Consider the following 14,175-nt stretch of genomic DNA (forward strand, 5'->3'; position numbering starts at 1 on the left):
AGGACAAGCTTTGGGGTGTGAGGGCTACACTTGCTTTATGCTTTGGGCAGCAGGCCCATGCCTCTGTCACCAGAAAGAGAGTAGCACCTTAGCACTGTCCACCATTCATTCAATAGTTTTTGAGTGTGATTATGTGCTAGACCTCACTGGGATTTAAAAAATAATAAATTAAGATTCATGAGGGGAAACAGAAAAAAAAAATTATGCCTGCCTTCAAGAAATTCTCTGAGTTTCTCTAGCAAGCCATGCTCCTACATTCATGTGGGCATTTCCAAAAGCTCTTCCCAATCCCACTTCCCACCATCATCTTTGTTTAGTTAACTCCTATTCTACCTTTCACCCCCAGTTCAATCATCACTTCCTCAGGGAAGCCTTCTACAACTCCCAGGACTGGGCTCCTTCCTTTACTACATTCTCTTAAAGAACACCTTTAATGTTTATATTTTATTTTAATCTCCATTATTCCTTGTTAATATCTGTCTCTCTTATTAGAGGACTAGAGGCCCAGTGCATGAAATTCATGCATGGGTAGGGTCCCTAGGCCTGACTGGCGATCAGGGCCAATCTGTGGGGCGACAGATGGGGTGGTCAGGGGACCCCCACTGGCACCCGCCTTGGCTGGCCTGGTGCCATCCACTTGCCCACCCTGCTCCCCGCTGCCGCCACCAGTCACCTCCCTCTGCGACACCTGTTCCCATGTTATTTTGGCCTGGGACCTGTAGGCCGCAGGCAGCTCCTGCGTTGAGCATCTGCCCCCTGGTGGTGAATATGCATGATAGCAACAGGTTGTTCCACTGGTTGTTTCACCTTTCGGTCCATATGCATATTAGGCTTTTATTATATAGGATAAGCTCAGTGGGGGAGGAAATGCATGATATAGTGTCAGCACTACATCCTCTGGTACAATGTTTGTCTCTGGTACATAGTTTGTCTCTGTGTAGAAATTCAATAAAATTTTTGAACTGAAGAAATGGGTGAGGAAATGAAATTCCCAATATAGCTGAGAAATAGTTAAAGAGGTGGAGTTATATTAAAAAGAAGTCAAGCTCCTAGCTTTTCATTTATAAGCTATTCCTTCACCTCTGGCTAGACTTATTCTAACTTATGATAGGAAAAGAAGATAGGGATGTTGGAGGTTTTATCAGTTTATGGAAAGGAAAAATATGGCTAGGAGGCTGTTTTCAGGGATGAGAAAGGTGAGGTGGCAGTTCACTTAAATTTCTGTAGTGAGGATGCACAGACCCTAACAAAAATGCCATTTTTAATTTACTAACTTAAATGTTAAATGCTACATTTCCTATTTCTGTTTGTGGTTCATGGTTTCCTTAATGTAAACTTTTGACACCTGTTTCCATGTTATCTTATTTCCTGTAATATAAAACTAGTCCTTTCATTAGGCAAAAGCATTTCTGATACTGCTTTGTCTTAAAAATATAAAATATTATGCTTAATAATTGCTTAAATGAAGCACATGTGAAGAACTTTCTTTTAAAATATGTTATTTATTTTAGAGAGAGGAGGAAGGGAGAGGGACAGAGAGAAAAACATTAATGAGAGAGAAACATTGATTGGGTGCCTCCTGCAATGCCCCCTACTAGGGATCAAGCCCACAACCTGGGCATGTGCCCTGACTGACCAGGAATCAAACCCACCCGAGACCTCTTGGATGATGCTCAACCAACTGAGCCACACTGGCCAGGGCAAGACTTTCTTATACATGCACATCTATAATAATAAAAGCATAATATGCAAATTGACCGAATGACCAAACAGAACAACCATCTGGACGACCTTCCGGACAACCATGCTATGACATGCACAGGTGCCAGGCACAGTGCGATGTGATTGGTCAGGGGGCCCTGCCACCACCCCACAATTGCCCCACAGAGGGAGGCCCAGGCTACCTAGCCAGCGGCACTGCAGTGGGTGTGTGGGGCCTCCCTCTGCGTGGCAATCCATCACGGAGCCTCATGATCAATTGCCCCACAGAGAGAGGCCCAGGTTAGCAGTGCTGTGGTGGGTGTGTGAGGCTGGCCAGCGATCACCCTGCAGAGGGAGGCCCAGGCCAGCCAAGTGATCGCACCCCATGCCTGTCACCCGCAGAGGGAGGCAACTGGTGGCGGGGGCAGGGGGGTAGCACCACACAGATGGCAAGCAGTGGCAGCAGCCAGGGCAGACCCAGCTGGTGGCAGCAAGGGAAAGGAAAGCCCTGATAGGCCCTGATAGCCGGCCAGGCCTACGAACCCTACCCAACGGGTCCCGGATTGCGAGAGGGCGCAGGCCTGGCTGAGGGACACCCCCTCCCCCTGTGCACGAATTTCATGCATTGGGCCTCTAGTCACATACATATTTGGAGCCACATCTTTGCATGATTAGCTCTTACTTATCATTTAAGATTCAATTCAGATACCACCTTCTCCAGAAATCTTTCCTACCACTCCTGCTACCTGTATTTCATAGCACCTTATACTTACCTTTAGCTTACTCTCTTTCACTTATAATATTGTTACCATCATCTTGTTCTAGATTCTGAGGTCCCCAAAACTAATATAGGGAAGGCCTCTTATACAACAGGAGCTCAATAAACATGGGTTGGATAATATTAAATGTGTTTCTATAGGAAAATAATCTACAGTACATGTCTGTGCCTAGGAATTTATATGTCCTGTCTTATATGAATTCATTCACTCATGTGCTTATTTGATTTTCAAAAATATTTATTAGGTGTCTACTATATACCAAGCTCTGTTCTTGGTAGAAAGAACTGTTGTCAATACAGCAAGTGTTCGCTATGTCATTGCTTCAGGATGTTGAAAGATTGTCCATGATAAAAAAATACTTCTATTCTTAGGCAGGTTGAAGAAACTGAGTGAATCAGGCTCTTCACTGCAGAAATTCCCAGAAACCTTCAATGTTCTGATGGGCTTTATGAATCTGCCAGAGGCCCATTACATACAGAAACCCAAACATTTATATGACTATGGTACCCTTTCCTAAGGGAGGTTGGTTACCATCTGGATTAACATTATTATCCTGCAGTACATAGTTTAGGTAACGCTGGTATATAATTCCCAACACCACAAATTCAATTTGTTTTCACTCAAGATTTAGAAACAACACTCCAAGCTTACCCTCCTTATTACTTGAGTAATCAGCCCCAGGTGTGGAGACCACAGGGTAAGAGGGAGCAGCCGTCATTTGGCTCGGCCTCTGAGCCACTGAAACGGGTTTTTCTCAAAAGAGTTTACCCATTTGTTGTCAGAAAGTCTCCACACTGGAGCTTAGGAAAACACGAGTCACTTGTAGCTCTGCTGTTAGGGCTACAAGGAGTTTAATCCTGATATGTTGGGGAAATGGACAATAGGTGGGTGAGCCTAATCTTTGAAACAACATTGGCAATGTTATGATAGCACTTACTGTAAAGAAGCACAATTGCTCTATAAACGAAGAGAAAGGTTGTGTTTTATTGTCCATTTTGGACTGAGTTGATTGTTGAGTCACAAAATCAAATGTAATCATTTTTAATCAGGTCAGAATAGAAACACAGTACACATGTTCACTCTCAGATAGAACAGAGGCATGAGTATGACATAGAAGTTACACATCCCACCTCTCCAGATAACAATGATATTCTTCTTTACTTTTAAAAAAATAGATGAAAGTTTAAAGGGAATAAAATCCTGGAAGGATATTTGGCAATCAAAGTTGAATAACCATTTGCATGAAGCTATTAGTAGAATCATGGTAAGAAAGAAAACAAAGTTTCTTTAGACCAAGTCAAATGCCTTGACTCTTCTGTTGGAATGAGGCAAGTTATAAAGAAAGAGAGGGAGAGTGGAGAAAGTCCAGGCTCCTTATCTCAAAGGGATAAACTACAATCTAGTTGATTTAGCACCTTGCTCAAGGCTTCACAGCTGGCTACAAACCCTGGGGTCTCTTTTATCCCTATGTTTTGGGCTTGATTTTTTTTTTTTAAATCTTCATCTCCTAGTTTAATGATGGAGAGTAAAGCATTGAACTTTATTAGTCAACAACAACAAAAATGTATCCAACAGTAACATATAGGTACACAATTTAATATTTATTATATGCGTACTATATACATTATTTTTTTAAAATATATTTTATTGAGTTTTTACAGAGAGGAAGGGAGAGAGATAGAGAGTTAGAAACATCGATGAGGGAGAAACATCGATCAGCTGCCTCCTGCACATCTCCCACTGGGGATGCGCCCGCAACCCAGGTACATGCCCTTGACCGGAATCGAACCTGGGACCCTTCAGTCCGCAGGCCGACGCTCTATCCACTGAGCCAAACCGGTTTCAGCACATTATTTTTCAATAGCTGTATGTTTGCTCTATGGTACAACCTTAAAATTTTGCTGATTCATAGTTTGTAAAACAAAAACCTTACAAAACTCATCAAAACTCAGGAAAGTTTTTTGGAAGACTAGAAAAAAACATTTCGTCTTGATCACGCAATAGGCAAGCAAAATCTTTAATTACACCATAAAATTAAGCACATCTGAAAAAATAAAATGGGGATAATGAGTCCAAAATAGCAGATTTCTATACCCTTGATTCAACTATTTTTGAATCCTATCTGTACCGCAGAAAGCTCAGAGTTTGCAATTTCTAGGTAACTACTTTACTCTTAAACCTGACATTCTGAGACTATGTGTAAATCCATCCCCCCTCAAAAGAAGTTGTAAATTATAAGCTCTCAGGCTTATAGGTCTTTGACATTTAGATTTAAAATAAAAAGCCACTGTGGGCAGTCTACCACAGTATCTGAAGTTGCCAGCACCATTAACAAATACCATAACATATCAAAAATGGTGTTTGTAAGGTTCTTGCCCTAAAACAAACTGTTGCCATATTATCCCACTTTGGGGCGTTAATGAGGCCAGAACAAGTTTGGAGCTCTGACTCATTATGAATTCTGGTTTGGCTGCAGAATGACTTGTATTCAAACACTATTTAGCTGTGTAAACTTGAGAAAATTACTTTTCTTTAAGCCTTATTTTTCTCATCGAAATAACAATGAGAATGGCAGTCACCTCTCAGAGTTATTGTGTAATCAAGATGGCATGAGAGTGCCTTGGAAAAATACATGCCTCATAAGAGGAGTCTAATAAAATTTTCTTTCCTTTCTTTCTCTTTTCTAAACAAAAGATTTCATTAGTGTTCCTTTCTCCTTTTGTTCCTTCCTTCCTAAATCTTTTTTTTTTTTTCTTTTCTCAGCAAATCACTGGACCGAGGGCTGGGACACAACTCAAATGCAAGGAATTTTACTTCTTAAAAATACATTTGAATCCACCCATTTGTTGGCTTGCATATGACCAGAAGATTTTCTCTAGGAATAGGTAGGTGCCTTTCTTCTCTTTCAGACATAAAGGAGAACTGTTACAACTGTCTAGTAGGTTCTGACTTTCAGATGAACACAATTCACTCCAGTGCTTTGGAATGTCTAAAATGAGGGAGATGGGCCAATAGGAAGAACATGGTGTTGTCATCAGATGGATTTGAGTCCTGGCTCCTCTGTGTCTGGTTGACACCCTAATCTCTTAATTTGTGAATGTATAAGAACTCCCCTGCTACAGTTAAAAAAGCATCTCCACGAGAGTGATACTATCTGGCAAGAGACAAATCTAAAAATGCCATAGGTATTACCTATTATATTTCCTTTCCTTTCTACCACGTAGTCAGGTATAACTTAGATGCTCAACAAACCACACCTGGGCAGGAAAATCCTATGTGGACCAAGATGACTTAATCAACTCCCTTCTCTCTTACTTTTTCTAAAAAGGACTGATATTAGAGTTAATAAAAGCCTGAATAGAATAACCTCCAACCGTCATCCACAAATCATTTTTTTGAGAGGGGAGCCAATATTTTTTTAAATATATATTTTATTGATTTCAGAGAGGAAGAGAGAGAGATAGAAATATCAATGATGAGAATCATTGATTGGCTGCCTCTCACATGCCCCCTTCTGGGGATTGAGCCTGCAACCGGATTGAGCCTGACTGGGAATCTAACCGAGACCTCCTGGTTCATAGGTTCATCACTCAACCACTGAACCACCTGGCTGGGATGGAGCCAACATTTTTTAAAATTAAACTTTTATTTTAAGCTAATTGTAGATTCACATGAAATTGTAAGACTAACAGAGGGATCCTGTACTCTTTACACTGTTTGTCTCATTTCCTGAGTGGTGACAACTTACAAAACTATAGTGCAATATCACAATCAGGAAGTTGATATTGATATGACCCACCAACCTTGTTCAGATCTCCCCAGTTTTGCTTTTAGTTGTGTGTTTGTGTGCATGTGTCCATGTGCGCATGTGTGTTTCTGTGTGCATTTAGTTCTATGGAATTTTACCACACATGTGAGCTCATGTGTCCACCACTTCAGTCAAGATACAGAACAATTACATCACCACAAGAATCTCTTGTGCTGTCTTTTTATAACCACACTCATATACCACTTCCCTAAACCCTGGCAACCACTCTGGTTGTCGTGTAGAGAATAGACTGCAGAAGGGTGAGTACAAGGATACCTCATTTGTAGAGAGCACCTGGGAAAGGCTCCTGAACTGATTGTCATCTGAATCCAGTGATGCCCGGCAGAGCCATGCCCTGGAAACATACCTTGCCAGAGGCAGGTGTGTTGTCAGTCTGACCTTCAGCTCAGGTGCCAGGGGGTGGGTTTCGTTATCTAAATCCAGCCAAGCACCAGGAACAAACACGATTATCTGGGCCCACCCAGAAGTGATGATTACAAAGAAGCTACAAGAATGCACATAATCTCCTTTGTCTTAGGCTTTAGTAAAACATCCTGGTATCTTGCTGTATAAAATAAATGTGCTATATTGTCTCTGGGTCACTGTCTCTCCATCAGCGGACAGCTGTCCTACCCGGACCCAGCTTTTTCTTTCTATCTCTGTGTCTGTCTCTTTCTTTCATTTTCTCAATCTCCAGACACCCCTACTCAGGAACCAGGCAGCTCTCTAGCTGCGCTGGACTCAGAAAAGAGAGAAATATTTATACTCATTTTACTGCACTTCACAGATCTTGCATTTTTCACAAATTGAAGGTAAGACCCTTCACCACCAAAACAATTAGGATTCGCTGAAGGCTCTGATTTGTTTAGCATTTTTTAGCAATAAAGTATTTTTTAATTAAGATACATACATTGATTTTTAAGACACAATCCTATTGCACACTTAATAAATTAAAGTCTCATGTAAACATAACTTTTATATGCACTGGGAAACCAAAAAAATGTGTGTGGTTCACTTTCTTGCTATATTTGCTTTATTGTGGTGGTCAATATATCCAAGGTGTGCCTGTGTAGAAGCAGGACTACCAGTTAGGAAACTGTTGCAGCAATTTAACTGATAAGCAATGGTGGTCAGACTAGGATGTTTGTATCAGAGTGGGGGGAAACTAGATTTTGAATACACGTTGAAAGTAGAATCAATAGTTATTTCCTGGCATATTGGATGAGCATTGTGAGAAGAGGGGAGAAGTCAAGGATGAACACAAGGTTTCATTATGAATAAGAATGGCTTTGCAAAGATCAGAATATTGATTTTGAGATTTCTATTTGGGTAGAAATATTTATTGGGCAGCTGTGGTTTAGGAAATAAGTCAAAGCTGGAAACATAAATGTGGGAGTTGACAGCATGTGGACTGTATTTACAGCCTCAGCACTGGATACGATTCAGCAGTGAAATGAAAGTAGTGAATGTCGATAGAGAGCAGAGGCTGAAGGTCTGGGTCCCAGAACCCTCCAGTGTTAACTGACCAAAGAAAACAGAGTACCCAGTTAAGAAGGCTGAGATCTCTTTTCCCTTCCTGACTTAACTCTACACTCAGCTCTCTACTTGATTATCTTCTTATTTACATACTTTCTGCTTTCTTCATGTGTTCATTTCTCGCTTCCAGCAGAAGATTCAAATTTACTTTAAGGAAAAGCATTATGTTCTCCCTTTTTGCCAAGGTACCTGCAGCAGTCTGGGTCTGATCGGGAGGGAGAAACCACACAGTAACTTGCTCAGGGAGAAGTTAATGTAAATAATTATTAACTATACCTGGCACTGGTATAATCAAAGATAGACTAGTAAGAACTCCATAAAACCGTAAAAGACATAAAAATGGCAGAGAATAGGCACTCCTCCTAAAGCTGAGATAAAGAGCCCCCCAAAAGTGCATACACACCAGGCTGAGATCCTGATCTTATTGGAGAGGACAGGGCTGTGTCTCTGTGATGTCACCCTTCAGAACTTGCTAGAAGTCCCCATCCTAGAACATGCCAGAAATCTGTCCTCTAGGATGCTCGGGAAAGCTGTTCATAGAGAAGTATCTCACCACTAGCATGCCAAGGAAAGCTGCTATGGTTGGCATTGCTGACGGACACATCCTGCACGAGCTGAGCACTGGAGAAGCTGTTTGAGTCCATAATGGAGGAGCTAGAGACGCCACATGCACTGTAACAGCCAAATGCTGAAGAAGTTGCCAACATTTCTGAGATTGGACACTGGAGAGGAGGCTCACTGAAGACACAGAACACTGGAGAAGTCTCTCCAAGAGGATCATGCCACAACCAGGAAGCAACTTCTTCTCCTGAAATGGCTCTACTGAGTCACAGCACCCTCTACCCACAAATCTAAACTTCATCCAACCAGCAAAGGAAAAGTGCTTCAAGGTCCTAGATCTACATTCACAGAGCAGGAAAATGTGTGGATTTGGAGATAATAGCCAATAAATCAGTAGCCAGTGCAGTACCTTATTCAGGTCCAATTCTGAGCACACCAATATTTAGTGTAGATACTGTTTAAAACCAACATTAAAAGATAGGAAAAGAGATAATGGGGGAAAGTAGAAGAAAAGGGAAAGGACAGCTTTGAAAGGGAGGGAATTGGAAGGAGTGTAAGAAAAAGAAGATCCTTGGTCTTTGAGCCATAGATTGGTTACCACTAATAATGAGGATTTCATGATAAAAAACACCACTATTCTTCTTTCTCTCCTTAAGCACTTGTATTATTGCTTTCTTACAGTCATATTTCTGAGACATTTTAGAAATTTAAGAGTCCTGTGAGATTGATCATTAGTGGGGAATTAAGAAAAACTGTAAGGGCTTTGCTTCGTCTGCTCTATTTCCTTATTTACAATACTCACCATGTGGTTAAGAAAGCTCTTTTGCAGGAAGGAGGCACTAAAATATTGATCATAGAAACAATTTCAGAGTCAAAAGAAACATTGGGCATAATTGAGTCCAACACCTACATTTGAGACAACACAAACAAACAAACAAACAAACACACCAAAAAACACAACTGAAGCACAGAACAGGGACTTGCAAAGGAGAGTTTGCAATCATAGGTGTTTATCATTTAGATGAAGAATTGGGAATGAAAGGCCAAAGGAATGAGGTAATCTATAAAATCCTTCTTTCATACATGAGATTCTTCAAGTCAACATGGGCTAGGCTCTTTGTGCGCCTGAGTCATGGCTTGTGCATCCTGAAGATGAGTTGGATGTCAGAGGTCAGAACTCTCAGAAGCAGTGTACAAAAGTCAACATTAAGCCAGTTCTTTGAATAAAAAAGCCAAATGATCTGGTCTATGAGTTGTGGAAAGGGAGCCAGTGAAAGCAGCGGAGATGCGGTCTGAGGGTCAGACAGGAGTTTTAGTTGTTCAGAGCTCACTACTTAGGCAAGTGGGTTTCTTAACGATACCTAACTCTTTGTTTTCATTTTTGAAAAAAAAAGTCTCAAATCTTTAAAAAATTCAAGGAGCAATACGCTATGTACAGACAACTCTCTGGAAGCTTAGCAGAGGACATGGCATTCCAGAACACCTAATTGGGTAGCCTGAGCTCCTTACAACACAGAGGAGGGTCCCTGGCATCCTGCCCCCATTACAAAGCTTGTGCTCGAACTTTAGGTTTCCCCAGGGCTGGCCATGATGGTTTTGATTTAGGCCCGGTTGGGCCCCCCAAGTTGAAGGCTTGGAGATTGCTTCTGAATCAACCCTGTCATGCAATACTCGAGGTGCCAGATTTGAGAAAAAAAAGAAAAACAAGAAACACTCTTGAAGTCCAGAAACGCTTGGCTCAAGCCTATGCACATCGTAAAAAATAACAAAGAGGGAAAAAGTGTGTGTGTTCTTATAAAATAGGGAGTCAGGGCTTTAATTTATTATTAAGCTTCAGTGTCAAACCTCAATCACAGCTGTTGCTAAATGCCTCTGAGAAAGAGCTGACAGGTAAGTGCCTACCTTGGGGAGTATGTGAATCAAATTGCTGTTAGACAAAGCTGTGGATTGCAAAACCCAGACTAATTACCCAAGCAGGGCAGCCTGACCACTAGCTGTCTTCAAGAGAAAGACTGGATTCCACATTCAGTTTAGTAACTTAAGCCACCCTGGGTGTCCAACCTCTACTGACAAGCCACACTTAAAAAAGCTGTCCTCAGACTGAGTCTATGGAACTCAAGAAGAAAGGGCAGGCAAAGTGAAGTTTTGGTCCTCCCTTTAAAACTCCCGCTGAGCTCAGGCCTCAAAAGGCAAATGAGAATTTCCCATATCCTTTTTTCTTGACCTTTTTGCAATTCAATCTCCAGGACTAAAAGGATTTTAAATGAGAGTGTCTCCACCCTATTTAGAGAGTGTCATGGAAATCTCCAAACAAAGTTGTATTTTACGTTGACACCAGCATGTGAGGACGTGGGGCAAGCCTCTATCATCTGTGCCTCTCCCTGGCCCTTAGGTTTAGAGGGCATAGCGCCAGCTCTTCGATGGCTGACAGCTTTATTGATTACCCTCTGTGTAAATGTGGGTGCGGCGGTGTTGGCGGCAAGCTGTAGAATTGCATTGCCTACGGCCCAATCTCAGTGCCACTGCTAAAAATTGCACAAGCTCGGTCTAGCCCAAATCTATCTCCCTATGTGAAAGACAGAGATAAGAAAAATAGCAAGCACTTGTGGAATTCTTACTCTATAAAATATGTTGCGAGAACTATATGCTAGTATTTTTATTTCCAAGAAGCAGCTATCCTTTATTTTGTGATTTTCATATTTATATGAAACAGATTTTCTTATTATCCTCACTTGAATTTTTTTTTTTTTTTTTTTTTTTGAGAATAGAACACAGTAATTAGGGAACATGCCCCAGTGGACAAGGACTTAAATCTAGCAAGTTTAGCTCCTATGATGAAGGGCCTAATTACTATGCTATATTGCTTCTCCAACTTTGATAGAAAAGAATAGCACCTAACTGGCCCGACTGGTGTGGCTCAGTGGTTGAGCATCGACCCCTGAAACCAAGAGGTCCCGGTGGATTCCCAGTCAGGGCAAATGCTCGGGTTGTGGGCTCAGTCCCCAGTAGGGGGTGTAGGAAATGGATCTCTGTGATCCATCTCCAGTATGGTTGGATTTTGATGGAATTTGCTGAATTTCCCCAGGGCAAACAGAATGTAGGGAGGAGGGAAGAGGATATAGGAACAGAGAACTGTGCACATGAGCCAGCATCATGGTGGAAACCCCCGAGGCACCTGCCTCAACTAGATAGGGGGAGGTGGAGGCAACTAGAGAAGGCTTCAGCTCAATTTTTTAAAATGGCCCCATGAGAGACAGCAAGGCCTAGGCGACCTATGAGGAAGCAGGTGACCCCATGATGCTCAGCCAGTGAGGAACTGGAGAAGGGGCTGAATAAATGGGCTGTGTTTGCTGCCCCAGGTGCCTGAACAACCAGGCAGACACCCACTCTTGAGAGCAAGAGCATATTAAAAGTCTCATTTTCGCCATACTTCTGTCTCTGAGTCCGTTATTTGAATTCCAACAGGTGACCATTGCTCACACGGGTGTGCAGGAAGCAGCTGACCAATGATTCTCTCTCGTCATTGATGTTTCTCTTTCTCTTCCTCTCCCTATGAAATCAATATAAACATGTTTTGTTTTGTTTTTAAAAAGGAATAGTACCTAACTCAAGAGGTGATGCTGAAATGAGCTCTGCATACCAGTAAGCAGGTTTTAGCACAGTGCTTGGACTACAGTAAACAATAAATGCTATATAATAATTATTTATGAGGGTGATGAGATATGACAGTCATGAGAATGAGATGATGGTGATAATGGTAAGATTTAAGAGAATGTACATCCATCCTTTTAAAACATATGTCACCTTCTGAGGGTAGGAATCCAGGAAAGTGGTTTTTCTTTATTTTCAATTTTTATTATTTTGAGCTGATGGAAATGGAATGAGGCTCCCACATCTTTAGAATTAAAGCTATTCATAGGGTCCCACCATTGCTGGATTACAGTAAAATAGAAGGAAAGAAAAAAACAAAACAAAACAGGAAAAGAGTCAAAGCAAGAATGCCTCTACCTTCTTTCCCCCAAAATGACTTATACTCCAGGCCTTGGACTAGGTGATTCCCACAACACATTTGCTTCTTGGGTCTTATATTCCAATTTGACAATGAAGAAATTTGAGCACTAGAGGGGCTAAGAAACCTGCTGAACTACTACAATTACAAACCTCTGAACCAGGATTTAATCCAGGCCCATGGTGCCCGGCTACTCTGACGGCAATCAGGAATTATCTGTGGAAAATAACTGAAATAAACTTAATAGTCTCCCAAGGTCAGAATCACCCCTGCTTCTTTGCAGCATTCTCTCATTTGACCGACATGTATTGAGCATCTTCTAGGTACGAGGCCTGGGCTGCCTGAGTCGGGGCCCTGCGCAGCAAGTGTTCAGAACGTGTCTGCTCAGCTGAAAGCGGGACTCCTGAGCTGTGACAGTGGGGGACAGCTGTTCAGGAAGATGTTAAACAAGGACCTGAATTCCTAATTCCAAACAGTTGGCAGCCTGTTGTTTAAATACCCTCAGCTCCTTCTTAGTTCTCTGCAGGTAAAAATAGCTCCTTTGCCAAGAAACCTATGAGGGGTTGATTCACTAAACAGAGGCACAAATGTGTTGTTAAATGAAATCCTAAAAGATCACTTCTTAAAACTCTAAGTGAGCTAAACCCGAGGCACACAGTTTATAGGAGAAATTAATTTTAGGATCACAGGTTGCCATGGGTTGAATTGTCCCCCAGCCCCCAAATATGTTGAAGTCCTAACCCTCAGTACCTCAGCATGTGACCTTATTTGGAAATAAAGTTATTGAAGATATAATAAGTTAAGATGAGGACATTCTGGAATAGAGTGGGCCTTTTATTCAATATAACTGGTGTCCTTATAAGAAGAGGAGAGGGCTCAGCCTGGTGTGGCTCAGTGGTTGAGCATTGACCCAGAAACCAAGAGGTCACCAGTTTGATTCCTGGTCAGGTAAGACATATGCCTGGCTTGCAGGCTTGATCCTCAGTCGGAGGCGTGCAGGAAGCAGCCGATCCATGATTCTCTCTCATCATTGATGTTTCTATCTCTCTCTCCCTCTCCCCTCCTCTCTGGAATCAATAAATATATATTTAAAAAAGAAGAAGCGGGGGGGGGGGGACACATAGTGTAATACTTTAAACACTAAAGAATTTAAATTAGTGGCAGATGATCAACACTGTCTGACACAATTTGAGCTTGCTACAGCAACAAAGTCTAACCTATTCTGGTGCTCTCCTTTATGAGACAAGCCGTTATATAGACTTAGACAGTGTTAAAAAAAAAGAATTTAAATTAAAAAGAAAAGAAAAGTAAAAAAAGAAGAGGAGAGGGACACGGAAAAGATAGACATGTGACAACAGAGACAGAGATTATAATCCTCAAGCCAAAGAATACCAAGGATTGCCAGCAAGCATGAGAAGCTTGAAAGAGGCATGGAGCAGCCTCCTGCAGAGCCACTAGAAAGAACCTGGTTCTGCCAACACCTGGATTTCAGACTTCTAGCCTTCAGAACTGTGAGGAAATGAATTTCTGTTATCTTCATCCCCTTAGTTTTTGCTATCTTGCTACTTACAGGAGCCCTAGGAAAACAAATACATAGGTCATTCTGAAAATAAAGCCTGGCTCAATTTAAGATAGAAGAAAATTCTGCTCTGAATTAGGGATGATCCGCCTTATGAATCTTATTAATTGGTCTTATTAATGTATCAGGCATCCCCATGCTTAACAAGTATTCAGTGAATGAATGAATGAATGAATGAATGAATGAACACATTCACTTTAGG

The 14,175-nt window shown here is 41.6% G+C and overlaps 1 non-coding gene across 1 annotated transcript; it reads left to right on the top strand.

Moving 5' to 3' along the window:
* The first annotated feature begins 13,540 nt into the window (after positions 1-13,540).
* Positions 13,541-13,663, top strand: LOC132220191 (small nucleolar RNA SNORA28). Its single transcript, XR_009449708.1, has one exon. It is a non-coding gene; the product is annotated as a small nucleolar RNA SNORA28 (small nucleolar RNA).
* The last annotated feature ends 512 nt before the right edge of the window (positions 13,664-14,175 follow it).

Source organism: Myotis daubentonii, chromosome 17 (genome assembly GCF_963259705.1).
Source record: "Myotis daubentonii chromosome 17, mMyoDau2.1, whole genome shotgun sequence".
NCBI lineage: Eukaryota > Metazoa > Chordata > Mammalia > Chiroptera > Vespertilionidae > Myotis > Myotis daubentonii.